Below are 16366 nucleotides of genomic sequence, written 5' to 3'. Positions count from 1 at the left end.
CTGTGTAACTAACTAGTACCTAATGGGAATTTTTCCAGGAGTTTTATGTTGCCTTCTACATATGCTGAGCCTAAGCTGGTCCCTGTTGCAGAATAACCACTATATAAGTTTTAAATGAATGGATGGGGTTTTGGATTCTGGACTAAGTAATGGCACCAGAATGGTTAGAATCCTATTTATCGATCATTTGAATAAGATAAACTTAAAAATCATCTAATGGCAGGGATAGGGTGAAGAGTTGGATTATAGATGAAATAAGATTAGTCATGAGTTATCGAAGCTGGATGATAGGTACATGGAGAGTCATTATACTATTGTTTTCTAATTTTGTATATGTTTGGAATTTTCCATAGTGAAAAGTTAAAAAAAGAGAATATTCCTCCTCCTCCTCTCAACCACCCTCTGCTTTCCAAAGAAAGTGGTAAAAATACCAAATATATAGCTATGTAACATTAAATCTGAATCGAATTCTAAATAGAGATTGTAAGAGGCATTTCCATACCTTATGTTTACATAAAAATAGTTTTCTAGTTAAGAATGCTTTGAAACATTTGCAAGTATCACAATATAAAAATACATGTCTGGTGGGATATTTTTCAACATGTAAAAAATATCCTTCCCTCTCTCTCACATTCTTTACATTTAAAATTTTCCCCAATCTAGGCAGAAAGAAGATTCCATCTTCACTATCTTGGAAAAGCAATGACATACTAGGTCATAATGAAAAAAGGATTCAAAATCTTGATGTGGGATAAGAAAATGAGATTGCAAGTATGATAATTAAGAGCAAAACTTCCATGATCTCTGACCAGTCAATTATTAGGAAAGATATTCTTAAATTGGAACAAGAGTATCATAAACAGAAAGGGGGAGGGGAGAGAAGGATCCTCAAGGAAAGGTAGGAATTGACAGAATCCCAGAAATTTTACTGATGAACAGCTGTGAAAAATCATGTCTTTATTCTTGGGCGGAGTTCAAGGAAGTAGCAAGATATCCCACACTGTGCAGGAGTAGAAAGAGGTATACCTATATCTGCACAGCCAAGTCTGTGACAACTTCCCCAAGCTCCCTGCGGATTAGACGATAATCATATGTGTCCAAGCATAATGTGAACAAGGTCCAAAGAACTTATAGGCTTTGAAATAGAAATAAGGATGAGTGCTGCAGAGACCTATATGAACCAATAACCAATGAACAGGTAGGGAACTGAGACATCTCAATGGTTACAATAAGGACAGAATGTCCCCCAACTATCTCATCTCATATCTTTGCACTATATAAGCCTTATGAAATTTGGATGCAATTTTGGAGGGGGTAATAATTGATTCGAATTAATTTTTCCATATTTGTTAGAATGGAGGCAAAAAAGAGAACTTAAGAGAGTTTATTTGTAGAAAAAGTTACACATCATGCAAACCTCAGTTTAATGGAACAACATGCATATCTTCTACCTAAAGAAAAACATTTAGAATGTTTTACATTTCTCAGCTGTCCTTATATAATAAACTTGGGACAAGGAAAGAATATGGAATTCTGAAAAAAAAAATATCTCCACGTTCTATCTTTACATTTATCCCTACTAGTAAAATAATTTAAAACAAGACTATCCATCTAACTAAAAAGGATACACTGTCAATTTGCTTTAGAGAATGCAACTTCAAAGTACTGCCTCAACACACAGGCATTTGATAAGTATAGATCAACAAGCAAGGGCAGGATGAGCAGACCATTATGAGGTAACTGTAAGACAGACTTGTTTATATTGTGTCCTCAGGAAAGCAGATCGGGCTTCTAGTGAGTAAATAAAAGCTAAAAAAAAAAAAAATCACTATGTATTTTGCTGTCTTAAGTGATATGTGGGGGTGCATGTATACGTGTGTGTCTGGGTGTGTGTGTGTATGTGTATGTGCGTGTGTGTGTGTGTGTGTGTTTATAGGCAAACAAAAACAAATCGGCTTCAGTGCGGACCTTCGCAAATTAGTCATGTTAATCTAAACACAAAAAACTTTCAAGTCAAAGAACAACACAGTAAAATAACGAACAAAAAGATTAATTGGTCCTTTGAAAATGCTTCTAAGTCTGAATTCTACATACCAAAATTCTCAATCTTACAAAATGGAAAATGTCAATCCATAATATAACTTCTCAAATCCATAAATAGTTTGCACAAGTTCTCTGCTTTTGTATTTTTAGATGTCTTCTGTACCCTAATATAAGGATCAATGGCTATAGAATTTATACAAATTACCGACATAAAATATATTATTGAGAAAAAGTTAAAAAAGTATTGATTTAGATGTTGTTAAACTATAGCTACAAAGTATTAAGCTACTGAAATAATAACTGCTAAATTAAAGAATTATAAACATAAAACTAACGGATATCGAATGTGACACTCTGAAGTCTCCTTTTTAACACTGGTTAATGGAATGAATATAGATTAATACTTGTAAGTTAGGATATGTAAATTTGAACCAAGGTTTCAAGGATCAGTTCTTACCAGTCCTAGAGAAATTTTATCCTGTTGACATATTTCATTGTGTTTCCTCTAAAACAAAAACAGTATATCCTCGATTCCAAGGAATCAAATTCTTTCAAAAATACCCAAAATGTAGTAGCTAGATCTCAGTAACCTAAGTTTCTCTGCAACGAATCTAGTCTTCTAGGTAGAAAACAAAAGAAAAGTTTTTATCATTAGTATACTGAATATACTTTGTATTAGGGCAGGTAATTACTTTTCTTGGTGTATTCAACATGGTTTAGGTATTCAGAAAAATAACAGATCTGACTATGGAGCGTACGACAGAATACATAGATAGGGTCTAGGTGTTCCATTAAGATGAAAGAATAAAAAAATAATAATTATTTGCTCCCAGCACTATTTGCTTTTCAAGCAATGAAAAAAAAAAAGATTCGATAATGCATATCAAAGTTAAAAGACTAACCACATATGGGTTACAAGCATCCTTTTTTACATAAACTAATACAAAGCATAATGTTGAACACAGGGCAGTGCTTATTTATGAAACCAAGGAAGGGAAAATCCATTTGGTTCTGTTCAGTTCTTATTCTATTCTTCCCTACATTTCTTAAACTCCCAGCAATAAATTCTCTTAGCTGGAGCTCTGGAAGCTTCAGAGGACATAGCTAATGAACTACAGGTTCTGCCGCTAGCAAACTCCACGCTCCCAACTTTCAGAGATGTTAAGAAGCTATTCTACTCCCTGAAATGAATCTCGATGCTATCAAATCAGGGAAATCTGTTTCTCAAATAAGAAGGGAAATGCCGATCCAAATGGTATCTAGTTTTTTATGTGAGACAGAGCTCTCTGTTTTAGCTTCTGTTGAAACCCCTAAAATATGTTCATATGCTGAATATACAGATCTCTGAAAAAAAAAAAACTCAGAGTTTTTTTTAATACGAAGGAACAAAGGTGGATCTAAAGATTTTTATTTGGAAGAGTGAGTGTGAGTTGGGTCATATTGGCAGCTGAGTGGGCAATATATTTCAGATTTAGGATCAGACACAGCTTTTGTTTTCCCCTACTCTCCACGTATCCCCACCAATCCTCCACAAACAATAAAACTCTTACCATGCTGAAGTCTTTAGTGGAGACCTGAGAGGTGAATAATGTTGTGCCAGCATTATTCAGTCCTTTAGGTTATTTAGGGGAACATGTTGCCTTTTTCTAGCAACAGAGAAATTTGTGAGTTAAATGACATCATGCTGCCTTGAATGAAACAGCTCAGGCTCAAAGTTCACCCAAAGGCCAACAGTGATAAACTCTCATCCAAGGACAAATTTCAATATATTTTTGGTACTTATTAAAAACAGCATTTATATAGCAGCCATACAATAAGAGAGGGCTCTTTACCAAACTCTGTTTCTGATCAGAAAGCACTCAGGATCTGAGGAAGAAATCCTGCTTGGGAATGTAGTTTCTTAATACAGAAACTAAAATTTGCCTTTGAAAAAGAAAGGCTCAAAAAACAATACAAAAGAAAAATAGTCTAAGGTATTTCCCAATGAACAAGCAATTCACAAAAGAGGAAATACAGCAGCCAAAAAATACGTAAATAGTAGTAATCAGAGACTTGCGAATTTAAACAGTTATGCTCTCACACTATCAAACTGGCAAAAATTAAACCCTGGTCTTTTAAAAAGTAATTTTTGAAAAAGGGAGAAGGCTCTTAGATAAACAATAACACACTTAACTACCTTAAGAAATGGGGAGCATTCTTATTCTTATTAAGGAGCGATTCTATGTCTACTGAAGTCTAGAAAAGATATTATCTCTCTAATTTATAAATGTTTTCATTTAAATGTAAAGACATTCACTGGCTTTCATATAGAGTAGTTAAGCCATAGCACTACTGGCTATGTTACTGGCTATTCTGCTTATTAGGAGCCATCTCTTGTACAAGTGCAAAAACAGTTGAAGTGTTACAACACATAAAAGGGAACAAGCTTTACCTACGTTATATATTAAACGATCAATGATCTTCCTTGCACCCTGACCCTGAGGTACCATAGATGTTCTCTAATTAATTATTAAAGTTTTCTAACAGTCAGTCATTGTACATCTCTGGTTTCACTTTCCTTTTATTCTACATTCCCAGAAGGACAGTCACAGGCAATATATAATTAGAAAAATGACATATCCTCATTGCCTATGAGATAATAGATTTCACTAGATAAATGACAACACTGGGTACATCTCCTCCCCGCTCTGCTCCATCTCCTTTTCCCTACCCCAAAGTAGCATATAATATTCCCACAGAAGACATAAACTTAGGAGCTTTCATTTGTTATTCCTGCTGCCGTAACGGTCATTTGACAGTTAGCATCTGGACAAGTTATACCTGGAGATAGTTGGAAGGGTTCACAATTTAGTTTTGTTCCTTATTATAACCTTAAATATCACAAAATAGAAAGACTAAAACACAATGGCTTCATGCTATCAGCAAGATCAGCTACGCAACTAAAAATTTCAAACTGTTTCAATATACTTCTGAGAACCGAACAGACTGCGACGATCCCTTCAAAACACTTTCAATTAAGAGAAAGGTGTACACAATGCCTATTTAATGCGTATTATGGCAACTCGATTCATACTACATTATATATACATTAAAATAACAGCAGGGTAACTAGAAAAGTCCACCTTTACTATTTCAAAGGATCATATTATGACTGTATACCTTCTTTCTAGATTATGGATAACAATTTTGCCTTGCCACAGGTTATATAATGTACCCAGACATATAAGTCTAAATAAGAACAAACCCATTCTTATCAAAGCTCTAGTAGAATTACAATAGTTGCCTCCTAGAAGGGGTGAGGATGGCTGAGGACAGGGATGAGTTATTTTCCACTAAATATTCCTTAGCTCTTTTTAAATTGTGTATGTCATGTACCTGTCTAAAAATTAATATGTATAAAAAGTTGTGAAATAAGCACACTACAATTGATATGGTTAGTGCAGTCAATCCACAAATAAAAAAACAAAGAAATCGAATGTATATCAATGAATGATGAAAACCAATGCATAAACAAAAGTTGAACTTACTGCATATTGAGTCATACATGCCTCCCCAACATTTTCTTAGGTTTGTTGATATTTTCTTTAAAAAGGAGTGTTGAAATGCTTATATATAATATCACTCACTCACTCCATATATATCCATTTATCATTATCTCTGTATTTACACACATCCATAACAAATACAGGGCCAGCTTTTAGCAACTAACTGCTCAGGTATACATGGTAGTGTCTGTTTCTGTTGAAGGAAATGACTATTTACTAAAAGCTAGAAGCTCTCTTGGTGCTGATTCTATGTGGAAATAGGAGCTATAATCCTTTAATAGAGGCAACTGTACTCTCACAGCTAACCTTGTAAGTTAGATGCATTTCTTTTAGGAATAATCAATTATCCATTCTAAATTCAAAGAACATGCCAAAACATAACGTCCTCTATGAGAGACTAAGATGAGTAGAGGATATGTAGAAACAATTCTGAATTGATGTCTTGAAGGTAAGAAATCACTGTTTTGGATCATTAAACTACATTCAGTGATCAATGTACCAATTTGTACAAGTAGGTCAGTTACTGTAAACTTTATTCTTGATCCCATCTACAATGACATAGTTAGACAGCAAAGAGTCTAATGTACTTAGTCCAGCCTCCAAAATAAAGTCTGGCAAACAAAAATAAAGGGGAGGAAGTTGTTTCTAAATGTAAAAATGGCAAAAATAATTTCTTTTGCACAGAGTGAATGCAGCTTCGTCCATGCTTCACTTATTTATTATCTAGTTATATACTAGATAAGTCCAGATCATAATAAAGCAGGGAGAATTAAGTACAGATTTTCTCTTGCCTAATCAAAAGAGGCAAAGTTCTCTTGGCATGGAGAATTAAAAGCTTTTAGATGTGGAAGACATCAAAATGTTCTACCTATACTTAAGAACATAATTTAAAGTCTTTCTAAATAATCATTAAGGATCCATGATGTGTTCCATGTCATAAAGAAAACTAATTTTCAAGATTTTACCTCTAAATAAATCAGAAAATTCATAGAACCAAGAGGATAGGGGAAAGAATGAGACAGATAATATTAGCCCACAACTACTGTAGGATTTTCTCTCTTCCCAAATGCAAGAGGACATTTTGCAAGGCTTGCTCTCCTCTCTTTTGCTCCACAGTGTAAAACTACTGGAAAGAATTATTGTCACAAGTCATTGTCACTGCATCACCTATGTATTATGTAATGGTATGGCAGTTATGTTTTTTTAACTCCTTACCATTAGACGTATACTAAAGTATCCACAGGTAAAAAGATACAATAGTAGGTGGCTTTCTCATAATATTTTATCTGCCATATGGGAGACAGGGGTTGGGGGGTGGAGGAAGAGAAGGAGAAAGAGAGAGAGAAGAGAGATTTTGAGATTGAGATTGATTTTAAGGGAACAGAAGAAACAAGACTGGCAGAATGTTGTTAATTGTTGAAGCTGGATATTAGGTAGATTTGTTAATGTTATACTATTCACTGAAATTCTGTGTTATGACTGAACATTTCCATAGAAGTTCTGTTGTGTGAATGTTTGGAAAAAAAGTGAGCAAATACATCTTGGTCTGCAGGTTGACAGAGTCACCTCGATTCTTTCCTTAGCTAGGGTGTGAGATACGTGGAGCATTCACTGTGTATGTGAGAATCATCCACGTTAATACATTTACCTCTGGTTCGTTGTTTAACATCTAGTTTCCACCCTCTACCACAAATTGAAATAGTCCATCTTCCTTCTTCCCTTTTTTGCCTGCCTTCTTTCTTTTTCTTTCTTCTTCTCCCTCCATTCTTTCTTTCTCTCTCATTGCTCTCTAAAAATTTTTTGAGTCTACAGCCATGCTGCCTTGAATGTGCCTGATCTCATCTGATCTTGGAAGCTAAGCAGGGTCGGGCCTGGTTAGTACTTGGATGGGAGACCACCTAGGAAGACTGGGTGCTGTAGACGTAAAAAAGAAAAAAAAAATTTTTTTTGAAAAACACTAAATCAATTATATGAATATATGTTTATTGTAAACTCGAAGAATTTGAAGTAAAAAATGAAAGGTTCACTGTAGCAGTGAACAACGATACCAATGATAATCTCAGAAAACCAAATGTTCTGGCATTTCAGAAGTCCTATGGTTGAGAATCTTACCTTTTTAGGTTAAAGTTTCAGAGTCTTAAGGCAATTATCAAAAAGAACTTCCAGAGTGAAGCTTTTCAGAATGCAGAGGACACCAAGAAAAATCTCTCTTTTTAAATTACTAAGGGAATGATGATGATCAAAACAAATAAATCTAACAGAAAATATCAATTTGCATCAATAAATTAGAAATACAAAGTAAAATCTATTTTCCATAGCTTTGAAAATGCACACATTAGAATAGAGCCATACTTGTCCAAATAACCATTTAAGAACAGAAGAGATATGATCTATCTCCACGTTTTCTCTTTATCGTTGTTGACCACCAAGTATCTTTAGCTGTGCCACCTGGTTACTGCTCAGTCATAAAGCATTTGCAACTGAGAGGCCAGAAAGACCTCAAAGGATAACAGGGATACCATTTCTATCAACGCCACTTACAACCAACAATTATCTTTAGTGAGTTTCTGTTCTATCCAAGATAGTACATGAAGCTTTTTGGATGAATAATCTCATTTAATCTAAACAATCCTGTAAGAAAAATATTATTAATTCCCATTTTAAAGACAGGTAAACTAAAGTATAGAGGGCTTACTTGCCCAAAGTCATCCACCTAGCAAATAACAGAAATAGAATTTAGAACTGCAAACTCCAAGACCGTGTTCTTAACCTGAAGAATAAATGGCCTCAATTCATGTCTTTACCTTGTAAGTTCAGTATTTTAAATTAAAATTTTCATATATAGTATGCAAGAGATGTTCTCCCCAGATAGCAACTATATCACTGATTTAAAGTCACCACGATTTCTGTATCCCGTGTCTCCTTAGTATAATCATTTTCTCATCTTAAAAAATATCTATGTATCCTAACCAGAAATACCATATAAAGCTATAGAGAAAAATTACTTTGACCAAAAGTCATAACACAAGGAAGTTACAGACATTCAAGGAAGCTTTATATCTGGTGACAAAAACAAAGGACTGTGTGGGACACAACTTCACATTCTCTACAATACCCCTGAGGAATTAGAAGATTTCATTTTAGAAAATATTGGTTTGGTTTCATATTTAAAGATACATACGACATAATCATGGGAGGACCACTGGCACCTAAAAAACAGCCTTGGAAGTCCAACAGAGTGCCCAAGAGAAGGAAAAAACACGAGTCTTAAATTAATATTCTTTATAAATCCCAGCTCTGACCCAGACTTGACATCATGTAAGGGTGGTTCTGATGCTCTTCATGTGGTCACAAAATACAAAGAAAGCATAGTAGAAAAAGCAAGAAACTGACGGTATACAAGCAATGAAGGCAATTCAGTGTTTTTTGTCTCTCCAGCGAGTTCCAGAAAATCACATGGCGAAAAGCCTCCTGTCATATGACATCAATAAAGAGAACAGATTCAAACTGTAGAGAGACAATCTATGGTATTCACCCACCAACCTTATGCCTCAGTCACTGGACTGGTTACCTTCAATAAGAAAGATCATGAGAAAAAATTTTTTTCTATAACGGAGAAATTCAGTGGTAATAGAAAATTATACACCATCGAAAGTAAAACTTTTGCCTTCAATAATATTAGAATGCGAATACAATACAGATAAGCAGAGGTGCTACTGAAAATTCTACAGAAAAGCTTAACTATAGAGTTTCCCTAGTATTTTCTACTTTTCGGAAATAATACCTAAATACTATGATGCACTCAGGAGAACCTGAAACATATAACACAGAAGTTTTTTTTTTTTTATTATTATTTAAAAGACAGTGGCTAAGAGCAACCCTTCTATTAATAGCAAAGAGGTACAGATACACATATAAGCAACACCACTAAAGAGATTTTTCTTCTAACAAAATCCATATTTATATGATTATATTTCCTTTGGTAAAGAGCAGCTATAATTAATGGATTTCCCTCCTTCTCCTAATGCAGCCATTTGTCAATTCAAATACAGAATGTCCAATCAATTTTGATGTATTTAGTAAGCAATTTGTCAAATGGTGCTATAATCCAGTTAATATATTAATTCCTGTCATGGAGAGAGTTCTGACAACTATATGGTTTTCTATAACTGGTTTGAAGAGAAAAATCTGTGCTGGGACTCATTCCTCGGAGATAACACCTCTGTGTCTTAGTATCTGAGAACATGCTAACGCACACCACTGAATGAGAGAAATATTTCTCTGGAATAAAGACATCTGGGTTCTACTGGACAGTGTGGCTACTAATTCATTATAATAACCTGGGTTTCTCTGAATCTCTTATGTCTCACATATTTTTAATAAAGTGAGCAAGCCAATGCATGTGACTCTAAATGCAAAATAAGTAAGCTTCTAAGAGAGGAACAGGGGTTCACTAATAAAATGTATGCATGTTCTAAACATTTCCTCCTACTCTCAAAGTTTCTTCATATGAATTGCTAGAGAAGTGGCTCTCGATCTTTCACTTTTCACATCACAATGTACTTCAGGTAAATGACTCTTATCAGCACTTCACACAGCTACCGTACGGAGGCCACACAGTTAGCTCCTGGTAGTCAAGACTCTTGGAAGGCTGGCCTTCAGTTTACACAGTGTGGAGCTCTGGACATGGCACATTTTTTACTTTGTAAATACATTTCATTCGCTATGCTATCTCCATGTTTTCTCCAGTGTGTATCTACACATTGGGAGCTGGAGATAGAATCACGAGATGTGCCGAGATTTCTGATAGGTAATCCAAATTTATTTCACAGAAGAAGTATAGACTATAGTAACCAAAGAAGGGTCGAATCCTTTTCAAAAATTTTCAGTTGGAGATTTAATTCCTATCAGTTTGGGCAGACCCGAGGACTAGAAGACAGGTTTTTAACATGTCACTGATAACCTCCAGAGCCATTCTGGACATATTTGGCGAACACTTTCCAAAGGTGATGGCTCTCTCCATTCACTATATTCAAATCTTTCAGTATTTCTCTATCAGGAAATGCAAATGCAGAGATGAAGGCAAATCCTTTCTAGAAAACAAAACTGAAAAACGAGGCAAAAAATCTTTCTGACTTAGAAGAAAAAGCAAGAAAGAAGAGAAAAGGGAACACTATATTCATCTTCCAGACATCAGGCTCCCTGAAGCCCATTTATGAACCATGCAAGAGCAAAGAAAAAAAAATTGCCAGAGTGATTTGGCACAAGGCTGTGTGTTTAAAACCTGCAATGTGTATTAGTCTTCCAGACTACCAGACGTCCCATTGTTTCATGTGTCTGCTGAGAAGGTGCCCTATGTGTCAGAAAAGCACACTGAAAAATTTTCAGTGACCTAGAGGGTAGAGGTCACTTATTATAAATGGATAATGAGACCTAATGCAGTGCTCTGAGTATGGACAAAGAAAGGGTCTATCCGTAGCCCCTGGTGGATTGGTCATTCAGGCTTTTATATCCTCTGCACACTTAATGGAGTCAAACAATTGACAGAAATTCTATAGAGAAGGCTGAAACTGAGAGAAACAACTGTATTCTAACTCTGATAGGCAGACACAAATAGTGACCCTGAAATGGCGCCAGAACTTCTGTTACTACTGAGATAGCAGACAGCTCTAGCAGTCCCCCTAAATTCCCATTTAGTGATTTGTTAGCAATTAACTTTACTGATAGAAGTGATGGCACATCAAACCGCAAGCTTCTGCCAATATCAACCCATTACATTATCACAGGTAAGCAGACACAGATCATTCTGTTTTAGCTCCTTATTTTTGGTGAAAAGGGCAGATATCCCCACACCCTCCTTACCACATCCCAACTACTCAACTGACAAAATGCACATTCAGGGATATCAGTATCTTTATATAAGAACCTTAAACTCAGGTCTGATAGGGTAAATGGTATGAGAACCAGAGGTACTCATGGACTAGAGAAGTCCCTTTTTGGCACCCGGGACTGGTGCTCCTATGAGAATCTAATGCCTAATGATCTGAGGTTGAGCTGAGGCAGTGATGCTAGTGCTAGGGAGTGGCTGCAAATACAGATGAAGCTTCGCTTGCTGGCCCGCCACTCACCTCCTGCTCTGCGGACTGGTTCCTAACACGCCATGGACCGGTACCAGTCCATAGCCGTGGGGTTGGGGACCCCTGGACTAGAGGCTTTATGACCAATAGGTCATTCTTTCTTTAATCTATCAGAATCAATGTCCTATCTGCCAAACTAATGGCAATAGATATTAATAGTATCAATGGAAAAGAATGTATACTTTCAATTGTACCTGGAAAAAAGCAGGTGATAAAACAATCTAAAGGAACATTAAAGTACTACTATCACTTACAATTTTGTAAGCTAAAGTAAGAAAGATATTTAAGAGTCCAAAACAGCCCATTGTAACAACTGAGCTTTTGTTTCATTTTAATTTTAAGAGCAATTATGCCAAGAAGGTGATTTGATATGTAAAAATTTTTTTCCAAGAAAAATTATAGTAATACTTTAGCAAATAGTAAAGAAAATGACAGAAATGCAAAAATTTACTTCAAAATGGAGCATAGGTCATTATATTGTAACAGAAAGGACTTCTGATGTTGAAACATCTCAACAATAAATCAGCAATGACAGAAAAACTCAATGGACTATTCCATAGGTGTGAAGATCTATGTAAAGATCAAAGTATCAGTAAGAAGCACACATCTCATAAACACAAAGGAAGAGAAGAAGGGAAAAAGGGTAATCTAATCCAAACTTTTCAATCCATCATTTATAAAGCTTGCAGATTGCTCATCATACTTTCATTTAACTATCTGACATCTTTTCATTGAAGAAGAAAATATGTTTAATTTCATAACCGTCCCTAAGTTATACAACATATACATGGCAAAATTCAGGGTCAATCTGTCTCAAGCTTTTAGTTTCTTAAACAAAAACACCATTCATTTCACTAAAATCATTTCTCTTTGGAAGGACATGTGTCACTTGATAAAATTAAATATAAATAAGAGAAACCATCAAATATAATTCAATCTAAAGTGGTTTGTTAACTACCTCAGATATTTGGACCTGGATAGAGCAGTATGACACACCCAACAGCCAACAATGGACTATAAATACTCTTTAAATAAGTCCTACATTACAAGCTTCCTCTACAAGAGAAAAACATTTCTTTCTTCCCCTTCCACCCTACCCACTCTTGGGCAAATATTTATTATGGACAATGCAAGGAAATATTGTTGAGTACCTCCATCATACTTGGTACATACCACGACAGCGATGCAATCCAGGATGTTAGGTTAAATCTAATGTGACACTCGAAAGAGAGAGGCTCAGAAAACTGCTGCGTATTTAATTGCTTTTCCAGGGTACTGACAATGACCATGGCAGAGACTACCAAGAATTTTTTTTCCTTTTTGTATCAATATGTTTGTTCCAAATAAATCACCATTGTGTTGTAAAACTAGTAAAAAAGGATAGTAAAATATTCTAAAATGGCTCTATTCTAACCCCAAAAGTTTGACTTTATATTACAAGGGAAAATATTTGCAATTTCTATTCTCATGGTTGTAGTGGTAAGCCAGCAGCACAAAATTAACTTGGGAATCAAGATTTCTAGAATCTAACCTTAACTATACTGCTGACTTGTGATTTTCGTGCTTCATATGTGCAACAAATCTTAATACCAGCTTTAGGTACACTCTACTTCATTAAGTATTAAGACTAAAATAAAAGTGCTAGTGAAGCCCAAGAGATTAATAAAGCAGTAAAATTTTTAGAAAGTAGGTATGTCAATAGACAGCCCAGCTATTCCAAAGGAAACTAAAACTACCTCAGCTCTTGTTAGTATAATAAAAACTAAGATTTTTGTCAAAGCAACACTAATACTTCAAAGTAAGGTTCCAGTTGGAGCTTTTAGAATTATTAATAGTCTTCTTAGATGCCATGCTGTCTAAAGTATCATAATGGAAACTTGTCTCTTCTCTCTACATTCTCTCTGGGATAAAATTATTTCATAGAAAGCTTACATCAATTACCAATTATATATTATGCCACCCCCCAAAAAAATCTCAGAAGGAAGCTCACATCTCTAAATACACATAAGGAAGTTTTGGGGTTATTTACAAGAACCTTAACCTTAACCTGAACATTACTACCAGGATATATACTACATGCACCAAAACAGATGCAAAACGGCCATCACCAATTCCCTCTCCTACCCCAGGTCACATTCTTCTCTTAATGTTTCAATGAACAGCATAATCTATTACCTTAGCCAGTCGTCCTTTCCTCCTCACTTTTCTTCAGTCACATACAGTCCCAAATCATATAGATGCAACCTCTTCAATTTCTCCAAAATTCAGCTACTTCTCTCCATCCCCACTGAAATTATCCCCACTAATAATTAACTTCTTCCTTCTTTGAATTTATATATTAATTAACTAATGCTATTAACAGAGCACTTACCACAGTGTATTATAGAAACTCATATACATGTTTCTTATTTGTTAGCGTAGTAAGTCAAAAGTAAAGTCAGCACGACTAGTATAATGTAAGATGAAGATAATTCATTGGACTTAATTAAGCATTTCAAGTTTAAAAAATAATTATGATCACACACTTCTACTACTGGCCACATAAGAAGGATGAGATTTACATATCTCCTAAAATAACTAAATTAGCCAGAGGAAAAGTCTGTTATGAACCCTCCATAACAAAGCTTAAAAATAAGCATAAAAATAATCAAATTTATTCCAATTAATTTGAGTGCATCTTAGGAATACAAAACAATCCACTGCTCAACAACAAGAAATTGAAAATGCCCAGCATCCTTTCAACAATCATTAGGCACATAAAGAAGCACAAAAACACAATCCGTACCATGGAGAAAAATCAATCAATAGAAAAAAAACCCCAAGAAATATCAGGGCGAAAAGAATTAGCATACAGGGACTCTAAAAAAGGTTATTATAAAATAAATGTTCCATATGTTCGAACACACACATGAGAAGAAAAGAAATGAAAGACAGAAAAAAAGATCCAAATGGAACTTATTAGAGATATGAAATCTGAAGTGGAAAAATGTTGAATAAAATTAATAATAGCAGATTAGACAGAGAATATAAGGCTTAATATTTTTAAATATGTAGAAATGTAAACTGTACAAAATCAAACACAGAGAGGAAAAATTAATTTTAAAAAATGAACGAAAAGTCAGTGAGCATGGAAAGTATCAAGTGGTCAACATACATATAATTGATGTCACAAAAGGAGAGAAAGGGACTGACAAAAAAATATTTAAAGAAATAATTGCATAAAAAAATTTTTAAATTTGATGAAAACTATAAATCTACCAATCCAGGAATCTCACAAACCTCAAGCAGAAGAAAACCACAAGACGACATTATGATTTAATTGATTTTTTCTATTTCTCTATATTATTTCTATTTTTCTACTGTTTTTATGTTTTCTATTTCACTGACTTCCACTCTGACCTTTATTATTTCTTGAGCTTTTTCTAGTTTCTAAACGTGAAAGCTGAGGTAATTGATTTCAGAACTTTCTCTTTTATAACATAGGCATTCAGTCCTATAAATTTCCCCTTGAGACTAATTTAGGACCATCTACTGATTTTTCTATTTTTCTCTAAACTTTTAAATTTTGAAATGATTGTAGATTCCTAAGAAGTTGCAAAATGGCACAGAGAAGTCTTGTACACCCTTTACCTTTCAAAACCCAGAAATGGCCATCAAAACAATCACAGACCTTATTCCGGTTTCAGCAGTTTTACAAATACTATTTTTTAATGCACTGGTTGTATGTGTGTGTGTATGTCTGTATATAGTTCTATTCAATTTTATCATGGGTTAACCTGTGTAACCTCTGCTACGATCAAGATACACAACTGCACTCCAAAGATCTACTTTGTCCTTTACACACATTCAACATCCTCCCTCCTGCTCTGTCCCTAAGACCCGATTGACGCTAATCTCTATAATTTTGTCATTTTGAGAATGTTATATAAATAGGATCTTTTTTTCTCTTGGTGCTTTTAAGATTATTTCACATGAAAAATTTGAAGTTGGCTTCTTTTCACTTAGCATAATGTCCATGAGATTCATCTAACTTGTTGCATGCATTTACAAATCAATTTTTTTTTTTTGCTGAAGAGTATTTTGAGATATGAATGTGTTCTTTTTATTTTCATTCAGTTCAAAATAATTTTTAAATTCCCTTTTGATTTCTTCTGTGAACCATGTATTATTTAAAAGTGTGTTGTTTAGTTTCTAAATATTTGTAGATTTCCAAAGATCTGTTATTCATATCTTATTTAATCCCTTTGTGGTCAAAGAATATGCTTTGTATGACTTGAAAGTTTTTAAAATTATTGAGACTTGTTTTATGGTCTAGGAGATGGTCTATATTGATCAGTGTTCCCTGTGTACTTGAAAAGAATGTGTTTTCTACTGTCGTTGGGTCGAGTGTTCTCTTTAGTCAGATATGAATGTAGCAACTCAGGGTGTAAAGTGCGTTTCTCTTAAGCAGCATATACTTGGAGCTTATATTTTATCCTATTTGACAATATCTGAATTTTTATTAGGATGTAAAGACATTGATATGCTTAGGGTTACATCATTTTGCTTATTTGTTTCCATTTTATTTCCTTCCTTGGTGTAGATTGCTTTTGATTGCATTACACACATCTTTAACATCATAGTTTACCTTCATGTGATGTT

At 34.5% G+C, this 16366-nt stretch overlaps 1 protein-coding gene and 1 pseudogene across 1 annotated transcript in view; one reads left to right on the top strand and one right to left on the bottom strand.

Moving 5' to 3' along the window:
* Positions 1–16366, bottom strand: part of BCAS3 (BCAS3, microtubule associated cell migration factor) — a 535625-nt gene that overhangs the window by 265767 nt on the left and 253492 nt on the right. The window lies entirely within an intron of this gene.
* LOC111729413 lies at positions 7393–7511 on the top strand (annotated as a pseudogene).

The sequence above is a fragment of the Pteropus vampyrus genome, unplaced genomic scaffold (assembly GCF_000151845.1).
Source record: "Pteropus vampyrus isolate Shadow unplaced genomic scaffold, Pvam_2.0 Scaffold261, whole genome shotgun sequence".
NCBI lineage: Eukaryota > Metazoa > Chordata > Mammalia > Chiroptera > Pteropodidae > Pteropus > Pteropus vampyrus.
The sequence above is the reverse complement of the archived record's forward strand: the minus strand, read 5'-3'. Positions and strand labels throughout refer to the sequence as shown.